At 37.0% G+C, this 22796-nt stretch overlaps 1 protein-coding gene across 7 annotated transcripts in view; it reads right to left on the bottom strand.

The window, feature by feature from the left end:
* Positions 1-22796, bottom strand: part of LRBA (LPS responsive beige-like anchor protein) — a 712651-nt gene that overhangs the window by 348943 nt on the left and 340912 nt on the right. The window lies entirely within an intron of this gene.

Raw genomic sequence — 22796 nt, 5'->3', positions numbered from 1 at the left:
TAGGTCCACACCCGTGGCATGTGGAAATTCCCAGACAGGGGTCAAATCTGCAGCTGCCAGCCACCGCCACAGCCACAGCCATGCCAGATCTTTTAACCCACTGAGCGAGGTCAGGAATCGAACCCACATTCTCATGGATCCTAGTCAGGTTCGTTAACCGCTGAGCCAGGAAGGGAACTCCTAAAACAACTTATAAACAGAGCTTTCCAACCTAGGGTTTCAATGGGTTTTGAACACTTTCAATTAAAAAAATTAAAATAGGAATAATCATCTTTGAAAAGAACCAAAGTTTTTGTAAAGTTAAACAACAAAGTTCTTTAAAATATTTTCTTCAGCTTTATTTCATCCTTTGATTGTCTCAGAAATAGTAACACTCTTTCACGACTGTATTAGAGAATTCAGTGTTTAGACTGTTCCTGCTTGGTGTATTAGGGCCTTTTTGTTTGTCTGTTTGTTTGTTTGTTTGTTTTGGCTGCCCGGAGGCATAGGGAGTTCCTGGGCCAGGAATCAGATTCAAGCCACAGTTGCAATCTATACTGCAGCTGTGGCAACACCTGATCCTTAATCCACTGTGGTGGGCCAAGGATCAAACCTATGGCCCTGGGCTCCAGAGATGCCAGTGAACCTGCCCTGCCACAGCGGGAACTCCTTTGGTTTCTGTTTTTAAACTAGTAAATGCAGGACCTAATACTACTTAGCTCACAAAGTAATAGGTCTTATGAACTTAGTAAAGGGACCTGTAACTAGTAACAGAAACTGTTACTGCTATTACTACCATCCCTCATATTATGAGCAGCAAAAGACAAAAAGGGACTCATTTCTTAGAATGAGAGGGTATAATCTTAGGGGTAATTTCTAAGAAAACTGAGGTTGAAAATATGCAATCTGTGAACAAGGTGGGCTTTAAAGGAAAAATGCCTTTCTCGTTTTGCAACAAAGCACCAAGACCTGATGAGTAGCATGTATGCTGAGATTTTAACGCTAAACTGTTTTTAATTTCCATATATATTACTTCATCATATGCCAAAAAGATACTACCAATTTATTCTTCTACCAAAAATGCAAGTATTTGTTTCCTAATAGTAATCAGCACTGAGCAGTACTGACCTCATTTATCTTTGCCACAATTACAGCTGAGGGATACGACAGAGAGGACGGTGTTGAATATAAAGCCAAGGTTTTATGCTTAGCTTTCCACTGTGATCCCACTAACAAAAGCAGGAAATGCAGGAAGGCTTACAAGAGGAATCTAGTTTGGGGGACTGAGTGTGAGGGGCCAGGGTACCCCCACATGGAAACAGAAGGTCCTCGAAAGTAGAGATGTGGGGCGCACATGAGAAGTAAGACCCACATACTGGTGTAAGTGAGATATCCGCACAGAAGAGACAGCGGAAGTTCTAGGAAAGGTTAAGATCAAAGAACTAACTTTTTTTAAGAAAAAAAAAAAATCAGTGACAGAACTTTCCAGGGATGACTCTAAGAAGCAGAATTAGGAAAAGGTAAGATGCAGGGACACAAAAGTCTCTCAAAGAGCCTGGCTCAGAGTGGGTTTTCAAAAAAATTTTGTTGAGTGACTAATTCATGTGAGAATGAGACAGAGCCATGGAAATGGAAGAGCATCAGAAGGAGAGAAGCTGAGCCAAGTGAGATAAAGAATGAGAAAAGCCTACCAGTCCTGGGACCACCCTGCAGCGTTCTTCAGCCGCAGGGAAGTACTTCCTATTCCTTGCTCCCTGCCTCCCATGCTTCAGGAGCACCCAATTTGCCTGCTAACAAGTATCACCCATCAGCTAAGTCTCAGCTTAGACATCAGCTCCTATCGGTGATTTCCATCTCGGCAGTTACACAACTATTTTATAACCGTACATAAGATTCTTTTCTCTTTCTTTTTTTTTTTTTTTTTTTGTGTGTGTGATCTAATTAAAAAAAATATTTTTTTTTTTTATTTTCCCACTGTACAGAAAGGGGATCTTTTCTCTTTCTGAAACTAGATGCTCTGTGTTTTTTGTGGCTAATCATCTTAGCCAATGTCCTTGGCCATTGCTTTTCTCACTCAGTACTCTCCCCTTGATCTTCTCCATCCTCATGGCTGTAATCGTCCATATATAAGTGAACTAAGAAATTTATATGCCCAGCCAAGTTCTCTTTTAGCTCTAGGTCTACATATCTAAATGCTTCCTTGCTATATGGTGCAGCACTTAAGAAAGAGCATGGAGTCTGGAGTCAAATACATTCAAATCTGAGCTTGCCAGTTATTCAATATGAGCTTGTGGACAAGCAAACTCTTTATACTTCAGTTGCTTCATTTGTAAAATGGCAATAATTTTAACAGTACCTAACTCATAAGGCGGTTGTGAAGATTACATATGCTAATGTTTATAAAGTGCCTGTACAGTGCCTGTTCACTGTCACTATAATGCAAACTCAATCAGCATTCATTTCCACTCCTTTTGTTCACTGCTGCCTAATACCCAGACCTTTAGATAACTGCTGACAAATTTTTAAGTTCGCAATATTTATTTAATAAATGAATGAATGCATCCAACTCAAAGTCAATATAGTCAAAACCAAATTACTGACCTTCATCCCCAATTTCAGTTCTAGTGTTGTCCATTTCAAAACTGGCCCCTCGATTCATCCAGTTACTCAAGCCCATACTATGTGTTCTACACATTGCATTTAGGTGGTTTTCAAAGCAAAAAACTGAACATGTTTCTCATGCTTTTTCCATAACCCTCCCATGCCCACCATGGTTTTCCATTTCTCTTTAGATAAAGGTAAAACTCCCCAAAGGACATAAGTCTCTGTATGGTCTAGCTGTTATTAATATCTTTATAGACAATGATCCCCCTTCACTACCCACATTCCTGCTACATGGTTTTACCTTCAGGTCCTGTATTCATAATGCTCCCTGTTTTAAGGCATTTGCACATGCTCTTCCCTCTACCTGCATAAGACTTCCTTACCCTCTTCATCTAGCCCACTCCTACTTGGTCTTCAAATTTCAATTTGATTATCACCTCAAAGACAAATTTTCTGAGCTCCTTGGTCAAGCCTACTATTAAAAGCATTCATAATACAATTCTGCTCTTCTTTCCAGCACTGACACAACAGCAGTTATATAACTGTATTATAACATTAATAGCTGCATCTCCCTCTAAATTATGGAATCTATGCAGACAGATGACATGTCTACTTTTGTTTAATATGGTAGCACTGAGTAATAGGATGGTGACCAGCAGGTACAAAGGAAACATTCATTGAATAAATAGGATAAAGTTCAAGTAACAATAGGGTTTTTAAGAGGGAGCATTTCTTTGAGGAAGAAAACTATAGATTCAAGTCGTGATCAGAATTTGAAAAATAAAAAGCTTTCCATCACAATGAAACTGTGAAAAATTTGATGGTATCTGACCACATATTTCTCCTCCAAATCCTCTTTTCAGATTTCAGAACATAGTCTCTCCTGTTTTCCTTTCTCATTTTTCTTTGCTGAAACTTAGCTTCTCTACCCATCCTTTAATGTTCAACCACCAAGTTCTACCAAAAGCCTTCCATGCTTATCCTCCAAATCAGATCATCGTGACTCTGACTATATCTAGCATCTCTGAGAAAATGGTATTAAATCTGAACTCTTTAATCCAGATATTGCGATAAAGCTGCATTTTCCAACTGCCTAATGACATTTCCATTTTGATTACCCACAGACACTTTAATATTAATATGCCCCAATATAAAATATAATATCTTCCATTCCTAACTTGTTCCTTTTTGTATGTGGCTATATTGCTAGCTTTACACTCTCTGCCTCTCTCACACACAATGCCACTTTCTTTTTTTGCCAACCAGAGTTTATTTCTTGCTTTCACAATTTTTAAGGACTTTCTGAACTCCTATTCAGAGGGCCACATCCTAATTCATTATAAAAGCCTCAAATTTATACAAAATTTACAAGTATACTAGAAAGTTGCCAACATGATTTCCCCATCAGCCCCAAATACTTCAGTGTTCACTGCTACTGGGATGTCACTGCTCCCAGGCCCTCTCAGTAGAGAGTGCTAGGGAATATAGCTAAATGTATAGATACAAATATACTTCTAGGTTTATTCTAGAGCTATCTATCTGCATTTATTTCAGTATCTATAAGTCCACATCTACATTATCTATTTGTGGAAACCATATCTATCTATGAAAAACCAAAACCAAGAATGACTCGCAGGGTTCATTTCACTTTTCTCCTTTTCCTTATTTGCAATTCCCCTATTTAACAGAGAGAAACCTGGCTACTATTATTCTTAACATATCTGAATCAATCCCTATGAAAGTGACCAAACTCCTCTCCCACCACAGCAGCCACCTCACACACACAAATGACCTACTCAACTCACCTATGCTCGTCATGCCATGCTGGGCAAGTGCATGGCTCACTGGAAAGATGCTCTCCACACATGCCTCGGGCCCCAACATCATGCACTGGCCTCCCCACTATGTGGACGTCTGCTAACCCCACTCTTGCTCCAATATCCATGTTGGATCACTCTAACACAGACATCTTCCTCTTTGTATTAGACTTTGATATCTTTCATCTTTCTGACCATCCCCCAGTGTAGACATTCTCCTTAACCCATTTGGGCTCCAACATTCTGTGATGAGCCACTGGCTGTAGAGACAGCCTCCTCATCCTGCCTAGGTGCTGCGACTCAGCAGGCCTTAACTTCTGGTGTAGACACCTGCCTTTTCAGACTACCTAATGTTTTTTGGGCTGAACTGCTAAAGAATGGAATGGACAAAAAGAGGAAACAGACATTATACTTTTAATTTGTTTAACATTTTTTTTTTTTTTCTATTTATGGCTGCACCCGTGGCTTCTGGAAGATCCTGGGACAGGGGTTGAATGTGAGCCACAGCTATGACCCAAGCTACAGCTGTGGCAATGCCTGGTCTCTTAACCCCATGTTCCAGGCCGGGAATCAAACCTATACCTCCTCAGGGACCCGAACTGCTTCAGTTGGATCCTTATCCACTGTGCTTCAGTGGAAACTCCATGTTTAAGTTATTTTAGACTTGCTGTTTAGGGAGTTCCTGTTGTGGCTCAGTGGAAATGAATCTGACTAGTATCTATGAGGATGCAGGTTCGATCCCTGGCCTCGCTCAGTGGGTTAAGGATCCAGCGTTACCATGAGCTGTGGTGTAGGTTGCAGATGCAGCTCAGAGAGCTGTGGTTGTGGAGTAGGCCGGTGGCTACAGCCCCGATTCGTCCCTAGCCTGGGAACCTCCATATGCTGCAGGTGCAGCCCTAAAAATAAAAAAACAAATACATAAACTTATGGTTTGATGATTTTATTTACATGTATACACTTGTACTATCATCATAAGCCAGTTTTGGAATGTTTCCACCCCAGAAAAAGTTCTCTGTGCCTATTTAAGATAATCTCTACTCCTACTCCTAACCCAGACAAATAATGATCTGATTATCTTTATTTAATTTTCTAGAAATTTCATAAAAATGAAATCATACAACATATAGTTTTTTGTGTCTGGTCTCCTTCGTGCAGCACATTTGTAAGGCTTATTCATGTTGTGACATGTATCAGTCACTTTTCCTACGTACTGTTCAGTAATATTTTATGTAATAGCCACATCACATTTTCTTATCCATTCAGTAACTGATAAACATTTGAAGTGTTTCCAGATTGTCTATTATGAATAATCTTATGAACATATGTATATAAGATTTTACGTGGACATATGTTTTCATTTTCTTGGGTAGATATCTAGCAGTGGATTGCTAGTACATGCACATGTTTAATTTTTTAAGAAACTGACAAAATATTTCCAAAAGTGCATGTACCAGTTTGCTTCCATGCCAGCAATGTGTAAGGGTTCTAGTTTCTCTACATCTTTAGATAATATCAGACCTTCTGTTTGTACCCATTCTAGCAGGTGAGAACTGCTGTCCTACTTAACTTTAACTTGCATTTCCCTGATCACGAATGGTGTTCAGCATTTCTCCTGAGCTTAACAGCCATCCATCCATACATATTCAGTACAATATTTTGTCTTCATTATATTTCACCATTTTTATTGTGTTGCTTATCACTGAATTTTAAGAGTTCTTATACAGTCTAGAAATAAGTCCTTAAATAAATATACAATCTATGTTTTTTCCTAGTCTGTGGCCGGCCTTTTAATTTTCACTTTCTTAATGATGTTCTAAGAAGAGTAAAAGTTTTACATTCTACTGGCATCCGATTTCTTGTTTCCTCTCTGTATATGGCTCTTTCTTCTGTGTATTTCTCCTTCATAGAAGGCCACAAATACTTTTCCTCTTTTGTTCTTTGTGAAATATTAGAACTTTAGCTTTTACACTTAGGCTTATGATCAATTTTGAAGCAATTTTTTCACAAAATATGAGATGATGTTTAAAATCCTTTTTCTTTTGCTTTTTAGGGCCGCACCTCTGAGGAAGTTCTCGGGCTAAGGATCTAACTGGAGCTATGGCTGCTGGTCTACACCACAGCCACAGCAACTCTCTAGATCCAAGCCGCATCTGCAACCTATACCACAGCTCACGGCAATGCCTGATCCTTAACCCACTGAGTGAGGCCAGGGATTGAACCCTCATCCTCCAGATACTAGTCGGGTCTGTAACCTACTGAGACACAACAGGAAATCCTAAAGACTTTTTAATATGATGAATATAAAATTGCTGAAGTAACCTTTATTAAGTCTAAGCTTTCATAACACTACCAAACTGGATTCTTAAAAATGATTGATGCGACAAATTTTGTTATTTTACAACAGAGTTTTTTTTAAAAAGGCCACTATAAGTCTGGAACCAACTAGACTAAAATATCAATAGTGGCTCAGAGAGAATGGTTTAATTAGAGGTATTTTTTTTTTTTGGTCTATCTTTAACATATTTATGTTTTCCTTAGTAAAAAGTATCACTTTTATAATTTATATATTTAATAAATATATTAGGTAACATATGGAATTCTGACATTAGAAATAAAGTTAAATTCTTCCTACATTGTATCAACTTAGTGCCTTTACTGAAAATCAACTCACCATAAAATGAAGGTTTATTCTCTATTCTTTTCTACTGCCCTATATAGCTATCTTATGTCAATATCATCCTGTATTATTTACTGTATCTCTATATTAAGTTTTGAAATTAGGTAGTGTAAATCCTCCAATTTTGTTGTTCTTTTTCAAAATTCCATCGGTTATGGCAGTGGACAGCCTCTAAGATGATCCCCCGATGATCCCCGCTTCTGCACATCAATGGCCATGTGTAATCAATCCCCCCCCCCCCGCCCCCGAGTATCTTATTCTAACAAACGGAATATGGCAACACTGACAGGATGCCATTTTCATGACTTGGGTACAAAAGACTGACTTCCACCTTCAGGCCAAGAGCCCTTAAAGGACTAAATTCTGATAACTTGATAAGTAAGCCTGAAAGTGGACCCAGAATCAGTGGAGCCTTCAAATGAGATCCCCAGTTGGTGGCATGTTTACATAAGAGATGGTGAACCAGATCCAGGAGGACCCAGCTCAACAGTGCCTAGATTCTTGACCCACTGAACTATGAAATAATAAGTATATGTTGCTTTAAACTTTGGGATACTTTGTTACACAGTAAGACAAAAACTAGATACAACTATTCTAGGCCCTTTGTATTTCCATGTATCTTTTAAAATAAGCTTATCAACTTTGGGGAGTATTAGCATCCTAACTCTATACTGGATAATAATCTTCCATTTATTTAGAACTTTTTAGACTGCTATCAATTTCTCTCAGTAATGTCTTATAGTTTTCAGTGTACAGGCATTATACCTCTTAGTATTTTATTACAAAATATGTTATTCTTTCTGATGCTACTGTAAATGAAATTGTACTCATAATTTCATTTTGGATTGCTCATTGCTAGTATATGAAAATACAATAAAATCCTGTATATTGATCTTACATTTCTCCACCTTGCTAAATTTGCTTTTTATTTTAGTTCCAGTAATACTTTTGTAGAATCTTTAGATTTTCAACATGCAAAACAGCGTTGAGTAAAAGTGATGACACAGGATACCCTTGCCTTTTCCCCAATTTTATAGGGGAAAACATTCAGTTTCACCAGCATGCTGTTAGCTTTGTTTTTTGTAGGTGTCTAAATATTTATCAGTTTGAAGAAGGTTCCTTCTATTTCTAATTTATTGATAGTTTTTTAAAATTATGAATAGGTTTTAACATATTTTTTATATCTATTGCAGTGATCATGTAGTCGTGTTCATTCTTTTATAAATATGGTATATTGACTGACTTTGGGTGATAAACTAATCTTGCAATCCTCAGATAAACTCTACTAGGTAACAGGATACAACTGTTTTATAGTTACTCAATTTATTTTCTAATATTTGATTAGAAACACAGGCATCTAAGTTTATGACGGATCTCATCCACTTTTTAAAATAAAATTCTAATTTTAAGATGACAAAACTGAGGATCATATTCTACTTTACTTAAGATCACACAAGCAAAAAATGGGGGAGAATTAGATCTTAACTTAGGTATCTCTGAAACTAAAATTAGTGCTCTTTGCACCATACCAATGGTTCTCAACAAGTGAAGTACTGTTTCCCAGAAAGAACTGCAGAAATTTGTGAGGCAAGTTTTGTCACAATGACTAAGGAGTGTGACTATGATTTCCCGGGCAGAAGGATGGGCAGAAAAGGATCCTAAACATCCTACAAGAAGTGGTAGAGTATTATATTAATAACAGTCTTGGATCCTGTATGACTTTGGAACATTCCACTGGATATCAGTGAAAGTAGACAACAAGAAGACTGACCCTACACCCCAAGTATTTTTGCTTTTTTTTTTTTTAAAGCAACTTCTGTATAAATTAAGGTTTAAAAAAATGAACTTTGTTTTATTTAGTACTATGCCAACAATTATTCACTATTTAGGAAAATCACATCATAGCCATTCATGTCACTCATGACGTGAAGAGAGATTAACTACATGCAGTGCCTCTACCGGTCTGATTTGTAGCTGTCCCAGTTGCAGTAATTCTACACATAAATGTACGCATCCAAGTACCTCGCTGTATCTATTAGAATCATCATGTTGGAGTACTTGTTGACTACTGAAATAAATATGACTCATTTTAAATTATCTTCATTTTATTTCCCTGCTTAGAGTTTTGGGCATTCTGTAGATTTGCTTAATATTATTTATCTAGGAAAGGTCTATTTATGATTCAAAAATAAATTATTTTTGTTAAATAAAGAAGGTGTAACAACGGAGAGGGTGGAGAAGCACTGCCCCTTTCTGAGTACGCCCACCGGCCTCACCACAGTGCATACCCTACCTTCTCTGGTCCTCTTCTGACAGCCTCCTACCTAGTCTTGGACACCTGAACCTTCCTTCCAGCATAATTTTCATATTGCCAAAAATGCTACTGCTTTCTCTTTCAAAACATGGTTATCCAAGACGCATATATTATCAAAATATTTTTCTAGATACTTCTTCAGAAAAAGTCTAAATTCTCCACCATAGAATTTAGGATCTCTCACGATCTGCTTTCATCTGGCTCTAGATTTATCTACAACCACTTTCTACCACATATTCTGAGTGAAAAGCATACTTTCTCTCTGAACTTTCTCAGAATTTCAGTACGCATCAGAGCAGGACCGTGCCTAACCTTTACTCTGTTCTGACATGGCTTCTCACCATCACTCCCACCCCTGTTTTGCCTAACTGGACTTGACCTAATATGTGAAGTCTTCATACTCCTGTCTCTCCCCAAATCCACATCCTGCTTCACAGAAGTCTGAATGCAAACCTTCAGATCTTCTGCTATACACATACCATTTTAATGTAATTAATTATACATATGACTTTATCATCAAACCACAATATTCTCAAATGCAATAATATGTCCCTATATTCCAAAATGAATAAATTTTAATCAGTGGAAATTAATCAAAATTTCTTGATTTAATGAATATTTAACTAATTTTCCACTCTTCTCAAATTTAATCTTTTCTGAATTTCTAGACATAAGCCACAAATATTTAAATATTCATAATGACACAATGCAAACTTATTCCACAAGCTATTACTTTCCTCTTCTAAATATGTTAAGTCAGAAATATGTAGATAGATTTGACATTCATTTAGTTTTTAAACAAAATCTCAGCAAAGTTTATACACTTAAAACAGGAAAATAAATTTACAAACAAGCCTTCATTTACCTGTTTTTTTTCCCTTTGAGACAAAAAGATTTAGTAAAAAAAATCTAGTCCTTGATCAAGTTCAAATGGAACTATCTAACATCATATCACAACAATAAATACCCTTGAATGTTCTTTTTTTTCTATGTATAATATAAAAAATTCATGTTTAGGAGTACAGGAATTATTAGTTCAGTCATTATGCTATAATGTGGTGAATACAGAGTCAAATTCTAAAGGGTTATGAGGTCAAAATGCAAGACTGCATAATTTATCAGATCAAGTAGATCATTTTAAAGTACAGAGTTAAGTGAGGCATTAGGCTATTACAGCTTTTCATGACTAACGGTTAACATCAATGTTTATCTACTTATGCACTAGGTGATACTTGCTATATAAATCTGATTTATTAAAAAAACTTTCTGACACTATCATATTTTGAATCATATCAGGATCAAATTTAATTCATAGCACTACATTATACTAATACAAATAACATCTATTTCTCTTAAGTATTATTTAAAAAATTAAAATTGCCCACACATTTTGATTAATATGCTGTGGAAATAAAATCTCACTTTGGCACCAAGAGGCACCAACAAACAATTCAAAAGCACAAAGAATATATTTATATGTAAATTTTGCATGCATTTTAAAGATTGATTTTGTTGTTTGTTGTTAGTTGGTTTTGTTGTTGGCTATTTCTGCACAGTATTTTCTCCTGCAGAAAAAAAGTTAGAGTATTGGGTAAGGTTTGAGAAAGCGAGGCAGGTATAAAATACTAAACCAACAAATAAAGAAGAAAAAAAAAGGTAAGTTTTTTTAAGTAGTTGTTTCTCTTTGGATGAACATGATGGCCTTCATGTCATATGCCCCCAATATACAGCACCCTTGCACCCTGAATATTTTAAGCAGAAGGAGCATGAGAAGCAGAAAGGTCACTCTTATCTTTCCCTGCCACCCTCTCCCACTTCCACCCTTCTTCCCTGAAACAGGTGACAAAACCTCCTGCAAGAGAAACCCTTCCTATTCCCTGGAGAAAAGAGCATTCCCACCTCCAAAGACAAAGGAAAGCCAGAAAGAATCCTAACAGGCTTTGCTAAGTTTCTCCTGGTTTATTGCTATTACCCTACACTCCTTACCCTATCATATTCCTCCACCACAGTTCACTCTTCATCAAACCTAACATAAAAGTAACCAGGTCTGCTTCTTCAGGTCTTTATTTCTGTATGATGACTCCTATGTCACTAATACTTTTTTCTTTTCTCTCTCTCTTTTTTTTTTTTTTGGCTGTACCTGTGGCATATGGACGTTCTCAGACCAGGGATTGGCTTGAACCAGCACCGCAACTGCAGCCTGCACCACAGCTGCAGCAATACCAGATCCTAAACCCAACCGCACCTGAAGGGAAATTTGAAGGTCACATCATCCAACCGTCATTCCTTTCATCAAAGTTTGCAAATAAAAATCTCCACCTACAACTAGTTCATTCTAGGCTGAGAAACACAAAAGAAGAAAAAATTTAACTTATCCTAAGTATCCACTCTATTTTAGGAAAGCGGAGACAATTTGAGGTCATTTCTTCATTCCACAAATACATATTGAATGCCAGGAACTGAGAATATACAAGTACATAAAAGAACATTTCTGTTCTCATGGGGCGGGGGTGAGGGGGCAAATAATCAATGAAAAAATTAATTTATAGCAGAATGCCATAAAAGGCACTAGGAAGATAAATAACTATTCTTTGATTTTATTATTTTTCATTGCAGTATAGCTTACTTAAAATGTGCCTGTTCAGCAAAGTGATTTGTTTATACATATACATATATATATACACACACACACATTTTTAAAAATATTCTTTTCCATTATCATAAGATACAGAATATAGTTCCCTGTGCTATACTCTAGGACCTTGTTGTTTATCCATCCTATATATAATAGCTCACATCTGCTAACACCAAGACCAACTTTATCCTATTGACTCAAGTAAAGAGATAGTGAACAAGGTCCATGGGAGGATCAGGAAAGGCTGACTTAGGAAGGCTGGGCAAAGACGACATGTGATTAAGACCATGGAAGAGAAAGATATACAGATGGCCAGCAAACACATGAGAAAATGCTCAACATCGCTGAGTATAAGAGAAATGCAAATCAAAACAACCATGAGATATCACCTCACACCAGGCAGAATGGCCATCATTAATAAGTCCACAAATAACAAGTGCTGGAGGGGGTGTGGAGAAAAGGGAACCCTCCTGCACTGTTGGTGGGAATGTCAACTGGTACAGCCACTATGGAGAACAGTTTGGAGATACCTTAGAAATCTATACATAGAACTCCCATATGACCCCGCAATCCCACTCTTGGGCATCTATCCGGACAAAACTCTACTGAGAAGAGACACATGCACCCGTATGTTCATTGCAGCACTATTCACAATAGCCAGGACATGGAAACAACCCAAATGTCCATCAACAGATGATTGGATTCGGAAGATGTGGTATTTATACACAATGGAATACTACTCAGCCATAAAAAAAGAATGACATAATGCCATTTGCAGCAACATGGATGGAACTAGAGAGTCTCATACTGAGTGAAATGAGCCAGAAAGACAAAGGCAAATAGCATACCACTTATAACTGGAATCTAATATCTAGCACAAATGAACATTTCCACAGAAAAGAAAATCATGGACTTAGAAAACAGACTTGTGGCTGCCTGATGGGAGAGGGAGGGAGTGGGAGGGATCGGGAGCTTGGGGTTATCAGACACAACTTAGAATAGATTTACAAGGAGATCCTGCTGAGTAGCATTGAGAACTATGTCTAGATACTCATGTTGCAACAGAACAAAGGGTGGGAGAAAAAAATGCATACATGTAAGGATAACTTGATTCCCTTGCTGTACAGTGGGGGGAAAAAAAAAAGACCATGGAAGAAGAGAGAACATACACTAAATTCATGGGTTAAAAGGTTCTGGCATGACAAGCATGTGTCAGGTAGGGCTCTAAGGTGCGAGCATGGTAAGTACACTCAAGTGAAAGCAAGCAGCTCAGTGTGGCCAGAGCAAAGGGATCCAGTCCTAGTGTGGAGTCAGGTTATTCAGAGCTCTGCACATGCCACAAAGATCATCAGCTGTAATATTACAGGTATGTTACAGGAAAAAGGGGCAAAGGTAGCCTGGAGAGACTAGTTAAGAGACTAAGGGATCAGCAAACTGCTTAGCCTATGAGCAAAAGTTTTAATTTTTTTTTAGTAACTGAAATGAAGATGATAATGATGATTATTTCATGACATGTGAAAATTACATGAAATTCAAATCAAAGTTTCCATAAGGTTGTACTGGAACACAGCCACATATATGCATAAGCTGTCGAGGTCTGCTTTTGCACTACAACAGCAGAGTGTGTGGTGGCCTCGTCATTTCACGCTACTGCTCAGCACACTGCAGATCCTAGCGAAGCAGTTTTAACGTGACAGTGTTTGCAGTGTCCTACATACCACCATACAATTTTTTATTTTTATTTTTTACTACCAGTGTGTATCCATCACATCACAACAAGAAAACAAAAAGAAAGCAGACTTTGAATGTCATGCTTTTAAAGGTTCAGTGGAGTTGGGGATTATTTTGCTTTAGAATTAAATGAAAAGGCATTTTGTTTATTATGCAATGGCAATATACCTATTATAAAAAATACAGTGTACAACAACATTACTAGAAAAAGAACTCAACAGAATATTGCCAAAGCATAGGGACACAACAGTCAGAAAAATTAGAAAATTTAAAACAGATTATCTCATTATGAAAGAATTTTTTCACATAAAAAATGAAAATGAGGCTGTAAGTTTCCAAGTGCCTGTTTGTTAAACAAGCAAGGAAGGGCATTTACACATGGTGAGTTAATTAAATGGAGTGTGACTGACAGCCAAAGAACTACGTCCAGTGAAAATAAACTTGTTTAAGAATATCAGCCTTTCAACGAGGACAGTTGCTCAAGGAGTTAAGAACACTGGGAGCAACATCAGTATACAATAAAAAAACAAGGCAGGGAGTTCCCATTGTGGTGCAGTGGAAGCAAATCCGAATAGTATCCTTGAGGATGCGGGTTCAATCCCTGGCCTCACCCAGTGAGTCAGGGATCCAGCACTGCTGTGAACTGTGGTACAGGTCGCAGATGCAGCATGAATTTGGCGTTGCTGTGGCTGTGGTGTAGGCTGGCAGCCACAGCTCTGGGATCTTCCATGTGATGTACCTGCAGCCCTAAAGGGCAAAAAAAAAAAAAAAACCCACAAAAACCAAGGCAAATGATTTCATGTGGTTTTCCTTGGCTCTTAATGAGTCAACAGATGTTACCTACATTGTTAAGTTGTTTATTCAAGGAGTCAACGGCGATTTTGAAGTGACTAAAGAATTATTCTCTATGAATACTCTGAATGAACAGGGTAGAATGTTTTCAAAGCTGAAAGGAAAGGAATTTAGTAAAAGCCGAGGTAGAATGCTAAGACGTCTTACAGCTGACAGTAGTAAAAACACGTGTGGAACAGAAAAAGGCTAAGTCAGGCAAGTTTACAAAGTTTGTGAAAATGAGAAGTATTTTAAGCTTACATTTACTCTTTTTACTATTCAACAGCAGGAAAATATTTGAATCTACCACATAATTATTGAATCAGGAGTGTCAATGGTGAACTGTGTTCACTTTCCTGGACTTATCCATCATCAGTGCCATGAATTTTTGTCAGAAATACAAGTTGAATAAACTAACTTGTTCCACCACATGGCCATTCAAAAGCTTAGCAGTAGCAAAATTTTATTGCATCTTTTTTTTTAGCTAAAGATCAAGACTAAACTTTTTCCAAGTGAGATAACCCTCCTTTGACTACTACTATCAAACACTGAATGGTTATTTAGAGCCGTACCCATGGCATATGGACGATGCCAGGTTGAATCGGAACTGTAGCCGCTGGTCTATACCACAGCCACAGCAATGCGGGATTTGAGCTTCCTCTGAGACCTACACCACAGCTCACAGCAATGTCGGATCCTTAACCCCCTGAGCGAGGCCAGGGATCCATCCTGCATCCTCATCAATGCTAGTCAGGTTCATTCCCGCTGAGCCACAATGAGAACTCCCTCACTGAATGGCTTTAGATACTAGCTTTTGCTGCAGACTTGATAATGTTTCTTAGTAACACCACCCTAGGGAGTTCCCACTATATTTTTAATTCGAGTCCCAGAAGTATTTTGCAGACCTCAGTGTAAGTGCAATGTAAATTTCATAATTCAAAATTCGTTTCACTGTACAACTGAGGAGCTTTCACTTAACCTTTAACTGGAACTGATTAATCGGCAATGTAATGATATGCTAAAAGGCAAATAAAAAGAAAAATCTAATAGACTTATATAAATGCCTTCTAACAGATAAATATGCTCAACTAACATAATATGTCTTGAACTGATAAAAAATATATGGTAATAATTATGTGAAAAGATATTTTCAATGATGAAATACAGAAAATCTCATTATAAATCACATCATCAGATGAAAATCTGCCACTGATATTGCTAGGGAACACTACCCTTAAACCTCAACTAAGTGAAATGCCCCACTCCTGCCCCTGCCAAAAGTTCATTCTTATCATTAGGAAACCATCTTACAGAAAGCTACACTCAATAATTATTAAATACATGAAGGAACTTGTTTTCTGTCTTGTTGTATAAGTGACTATATATAATCCTCAATTTGCCATTTGACTTAAAAACCAAAAATGGTTATAACTGGTCTTTCAAAGAAAAAACAAGCCAACTCCTAATGTAAGAGAGCAAATGATATTGCTGTAAACCAGGCAAAGCAGGAGATGGGAGATGTTTGAATTCTGGGTATATTTTGATGGACGAGCCAATAAAATTATCTGACTGATAATTGCGGAGAGAAAGATAATGCCAGGGTTTAAGCCTGAGCAACTGGAATGATGGAATGATTATTAACAGTTAATGACATTAAATGAGATGAGGAGTTCCCATTGTGGCTCAGTGGGTTAGAACCCAACATAGTCTCCATGAGGATGTGAGTTCTATTCCTGGCCTCACTCAGTGGATTAAGGACCTGGCATTGCCTTAAGCTGCAGCATAGGCTGCCCATGCAGCTTGGATCCAGTGCTGCTGTGGCTGTGGCATAAGGCAGCAGCTGCAACTCTGATCTGACCCATAGCCTGGGAACTTCCACTTGCCACAAATGCGGCCATGAAAGGAAAAACAAAAAAATGAGATGGGAAAGACTTAATAAGCCAGGGCAGGGGAAATTCAGTTTTGACATGTTAGGTGTGATATATTTACCAAACAGTCAGATGGAACAGGCAATTGGATATAGAAGTGTGGAGTTCACGGGAGGTGGAGATGTAAAATTGGCACATAATTGCTTTTAAAATGTGTAACTGAATGAGATCACCAGTAATTCTTGGTAAATAAAGAAGTATTTTGAGCCTTGGAGCATTACAACATTCATACTTCAGGAAAGTGAGGATAATCCAGCAAAAGCATCCATTATGGAGTAATGTGTAATGAAGGAGAAAGAAGATGACGCTGTCTTGAAGCCAGCTGATGGAAGTATTCAAAGAACAAGAAAATGATCAACCGTGTCCCAGACCAATTAAAAAAAATGCCAATTATACATTTATCCAAAGCATAAGCAAAAAATAATTAGCCAAACATAATGGAGAACAGAGTCCTATAACATCAGAAATGTTTATCCTTAATCTAATCAGTAAAATAAATAGGTTTGAGTGGCACTGATCCAGCTCCTGTTTTTCACCATATAAGGATGGAAAGCATAAGGATGATTCTAAAAACCTTGACAAATGCCCTGCAGAATGTGTCATGTATCAACGGTTGTTTGAAATATCCATATTCTTTAATAATTGTATTTCTGGAACTTGATCCCCCCAAAATTAGTCTAAAATAAGAATATGTCTTATGGACAAAGATAAAAGCTCTTTTCCAGATTTACTACTCATGTCGTCTTTTTTCTATGGAACTACTCAAAGTTCCTTAAAGATGTGATGTTGAATCATTTCCCTGGCATCATGCTCTCAGCCTAATGAAGAAAGTTCATTAGTCATTACTTTCAAAGACATCATTATATCCTAAATATTTCAATTTACCTATTATTGTGATTTATCATATTGTGTTATACTTACTGTTAAAATGTCTTTCTCTTCTATTGGCAAATACATTCATGGCCATACCACCCTGAATGTGCTCGATCTCGTCTATTGGCAAATATCCTTCTTGAGAGCAGAGTCCTATGCTAGGTTCAATGTATGTTTATTGATTCCAGTTGCCAAAGGAGTAATAGAAAGTGTAAGTAGCACCCTAAATTCAGAGAGTGGGATAGAAGATTCAGCAGATGGGCTACGTGGATATAATGCTTAAGAGAGTCTAAGTAATAAAAAGTGTAAGACCTAGAAAAAGGCAAAAGATCAAGGAATAAACTATATGAGTATGTGCTTTTAAAACTAATTACTTGTACATTATATGCCATAAATTACAGATGATCAAGGAAGAGGACTGAATTTAGGTGTGAAAATCTGACATATTCCTTCACTTCTGCTCCATGCCAATCAACTTCAGATGCACTGGAATAGATTTTAAGGAAAACAAACAGAGGAAGGGGGAAAAAGCCAAAGTACTAAATGTCAGACTACAAGGATGAGACAAGGTGTTTGGTCTCAAGGGTATCTGCCTTCTTATTGGAAAGACAAATAATTGTAATTTAATGTCTTCAAAACAGCAACTTTTCGTTTCATTCTGGAATGCAGGCAATCATACAGGAGTAACAGATAAGGAGACAATAGTGGAGCACCCATATTTACAGGCTGGGAAAAGCGAACAGGGACCATAACTGAGGAGAAAGCATCACAGAAGCAGATGAAAAACTAGGGAAGAGGATGTGGCAGGCACCCCAAAAAGGAAAACGACTGAAGAAGAGAGTGAGCCACCTCCACAAATGTCATAAACAAACCCAAACTGTACCCCTGTGCTTTGACAAAGGAGAGGTCACAGGGCTTCTGCCAGAGCAGCTTTTATACAGACTTCCATATGCTGAGAAAGAAACAGGGTGAGAATGAGAAAGTTCAAAACTCTTTGAGAAGGCTCACTATGAAAGAAAAAAAGAAAGACTATCCAGGAATCTTTCTCAAAGTGACACTATTGGAGTTTGGTGGGGAGGAAAATTCCTGGTGCTGAAAACTGCCCTGTGGATATCCAGATAACCGGATTCCAACAATAAAGTCCTGTAAATTCTCCACTCATTCTGATAACAGAAAACACCCACCACAGATTTCAAAAGGGTTCCTGGGTGCCAACTCATGCTAAAACAAGAGCCTCTTTCTGATAAGACCATTTTTATAGGTTAAAAAGAAGCTTGTTAGCATTTTGGAAAATGCTAGAAATATTTCTGAGAGAAAAATATGTTTAGGGAATAGTGGAAGGAGTTTATACCAGGGAGCTGCTATTTGTTCAGAGATAAGTTTACCTGCTAAGAGAACCTAACACACACTATAGATTCTAGTAAGGCTTTTCTGCTTTCTTTACATCATCAAATTTCATTAGAAAGATCTTTTCTCATTACCTCTATTTACTAATCACTCACTCATTCTTCAGACTTTATAATTTGGCCTCCACTATCTCTAAAATACCAAAATAGTTCTAAGATAACTAGTACCTTCTTGGTTGCCAAATCTACAGTCCGTTTCTTAGGTAATTTTGTTTTTTATTACCTTCGAGTATTGGGCATGCTCCTCCTTAAAATGGCTTAAATCCTCCTTTCACTGTCGTACTTCAGGTACCTGTTCACTCTTGAAATACTAAAATACTTCTTGTCTCTGTCTTCCATTCAATCTCGTCCAACACTCAATCCATTTTATAGAAGACAAGACAAAGACCTTATTGGAACGTAGTCCTTAAGTCATTTCCTGACTCAAAACCTTTAAAATGGCTGACAGAGTAAGGCTGAATTTCTTGTCTCCAATAATTAAGATCCTTGATAATTATGTTCTAGCTCATCTTTCCGGTCTTAGTTATTAGCACCGGTCTGCTTTATATATCACTCACTTTTCAACAAACAAACAGAACTTCTGAGTGTTCTCTCTACATGCCTTTCTAGCTCCTATGTCTGCTCTTTTACCTTCCTTCCTGAAGTAATGCCCTTCTGTTGCATGATCACAGATCCAGCTCTTCCTCACAATTTGATTTTAACTCCAGTAGGATGGCTTCTCTTACCTTCCAGCCGTAAACAGTCTTCCACAGCTTCAAGCACCTTATCTGTACCTTTTTAGGCTCTTAATTACACTTTTTAATATCACATTCAAATCTGTATTACACATTTTCATATAAATGTCTTGCCTCCCCTATAAATTACATTAACAGCTACTACTTACTAAGCTTTAGATACATATATCATACTGTATCTTCTCAACAACTCTGCCAGTTATCTAAACCTAATAATGTGGAAAAAGCACGTAAGGGCTTAGAAATTAAGAAAACTACATAGATTATCAAGTACTCAATAAATATTTTTAAACTAATAAATGATGATGCCAAGATGAAGCATCACTCCAAATGCTTACAAATATAAAAATGTTTCACTTTAAAGGAACCAAAGGCAGAGCTACCAAGCTAAAAACGTAAGAAAAAAGTATATCATAGGGAAGACGTTGTGTTTAAATGTAATAATATTAACTGCTACAATTTATTCTAAGCACTTTCCAATTTGCCAGGCACTGCACAAAGCAGTTTCCATATGCTAAGTTATTTTACATTCACGACAATCCTTTAGAATAGATACTTTCACTGAATAGATGTCTTCACTGAACATAGCTTAATGACGTTATGTCACAAGAACAAAGTCCTAAAGCCAAAACACATAAAAATCGAAATTTTATGACTTAAAGCCTTTACTCTACAGGAGTCAGTGAGAAGGCCCAAAGAGCCTAAACCTGAAAGAAAGAGAGAAACAAATTGGGGCTTACACTTCACTTTTTTGTTTTATTAGGACTGGATATCTACCATACGTAATATGCCATACAATAACCAAGAAAATATTCTATTTTTCCTAACATACGTGAGCAGATTTGGGGGTGGGTTCCCCCCCCCAAAATTAAAAATTTTTCTTTGAGGTGACATTTGTTTTCAGAAAAAAGTGAAAAAAGTATATATTATGTGACTACCAAATACAGTTAGGAATCTCAAAGTAGAAACTGAACAATATTTCTTGTTGTTGTTGTTTTTTGTCTTTTTAGGGCTGCACCCATGGCATATGGAGGTTCCCAGGCTAGGGGTCTAATCGGAGCTGTAGCTGCCGGCCTACACCACAGCCACAGCAACAACAGATCCGAACCGTGTCTGCGACCTACACCACAGCTCACGCCAATGCCAGATCCCTAATCCATTGAGCAAGGCCAGGGATTAAACCCACAACCTCGTGGTTCCTAGTCAGATTCATTTCCACTGCGCCAAGATGGGAACTCCAGAAACTGAACAATATTATAACTATCTTATTTTAAAATTGAGTTATAGCGTCAAGAAAAGGATACAATAAAATGCATAAATGCACAAATTCACTTACGCTAAAATCTTTCTGTAAAGGTTTCTGGTCAGAAAGTAATCTGTTAATATTTGAAATGAGGTTTATATTAAAATGCCATAGAAAAATAAAATTTACATTAGGAAGACTCAAACGAACTGCTGTGAATTGTGAATGTCAGTGCCACTTACCGTGATGTTTTACTTTATTAGAATAAAAGGCTAGGAAAAATACTCTACTTTGACTTACAATAAATAAAACTAATCAATGTTGTAATCTTTCCAAAGAATCATTAGAACTCTGGGAGAGAGCTAAAGAGGAGAAAACATCATGTCTATTATTACTGTGGCTAAATGGGATTAACTAATCCTCATGAGATAAAGTTATGAATTAAGTGAAGCTCAGAACACTAAGAAAATTTGTGGGGAGAGAATGCAAATAGCTCCCTAATTATCTACAGCCTATTAACAAGCAATCCTTATTACTTGCAATTAAAATCCTCTTAAATTTTATGGCAAAAGTTCACTGAAACGTTGAAAATTATACGCTAATTATTATACTGTAAAGCACATGTTTAGTATGTACTTTACTATGGGCTCAATAAATAATAAAATATCAAATTGTAGGTGATACAGTGACTAATTATTTTACTAAACAAAAAACACCATGTGGTGTGAAGCCAGCATGGGCTCCTGCTACAAACAGAGCTATATAGTACTAGACTCTCCCACTAACTATGGCTTCCCAGTGGACTGAGGTGTTACAATTCTGCGAAACCCTGAACCCAACACCATCAGTGTTTGGCACAGGTAGATACTTACATGTTGATTGAAGAAATTATTTTGGGGTGGGATTAAAATATTTTGGTGATTAATTTATATATAGTTCATTTTCCAGTTCTGGATCTTTAAGTGTTACTACTCAGTTCATTTACTGATTTTTTAAAAATTATACTTGATTTATAATGTTCTGCAAATTACTACTGTGGAGCAAAGGGACCCAGTCATACATATATATACATTTTTTTCCTCATATTATCTTCAATCGTGTTCTATCACGTGACTAGATATAGTTTCCTGTTCTATACAGCAGGATCTCGTTGCTTATCCAATCTAAATGCATATTACAGATTTTTAAGACCATTTGTATAATTATTTATTTCATGTATATAATATTTCCATGACGCCCTAAACCAAATTTGTCTTGTTTCTACCTATATCTTAGTATCTGGCACATATCAAGAAATCAATAAATGTAATTATGTATGGAGACAAATGTCAACTGGACTTACAGAGGTGATCATTTTGCAGTGTATACAAATATCAAATCATTATGTTGTATACTTGAGACTAATATTATGTTATGGCAAGTAGTCCTCAATTTTTTTAAAAAAAGGAAGTCACTAAATATTTGTCAAAGTAGTGAGTGAGTAAATGAATACATAAACAAAAAGGATGTTACTACAGATTGTAATTTCCTGGGACATCATCTCTTCAGTAGCAAAACACTACAGTTTAAAGAACAATATACAAATAATATAAATCAAGGAGTAGCCCCCATGAATGGCCCTTTTCTTTTGTTTACTGAGAACTACCCCCTACCCCATTATCATTTCCATCTATGTAAGTTAGGGGGAAATCTCTTCATATATTAAATATCCAATTGATATTCAAGTTTCCTAATTGTCTTTATTCACTGTTGTTGGTTTTTTAAAATCAGGATCCAGATAAGTTTCGTACATTGTACCTGTTGAAATATTTCTTAGTTCTCTTTTTACTGTTTTTATCATCTATTTATTGAAGAAACTGAGTTGTTTACATACTGATTTTTCCCTATTTTGGATTTTGTTAATTTCAGACTTGTATCATCACTGAACATGTTCCCAACTCCCTTGGTTTCCCATGTAAACTCCCATGTAGGAGGTATGTCCAATTGGAATATAACGCAAGCCTCACATGTAATTTAAAATCTTC

This window comes from Sus scrofa, chromosome 8, assembly GCF_054392235.1.
Source record: "Sus scrofa isolate SSC_HxYL_T2T_F1_AM1 chromosome 8, Sscrofa_HxYL_maternal_Yorkshire_Landrace_v2.0, whole genome shotgun sequence".
Taxonomy (NCBI): Eukaryota; Metazoa; Chordata; class Mammalia; order Artiodactyla; family Suidae; genus Sus; species Sus scrofa.
This window is presented reverse-complemented; position numbering and strand designations above follow the sequence as displayed.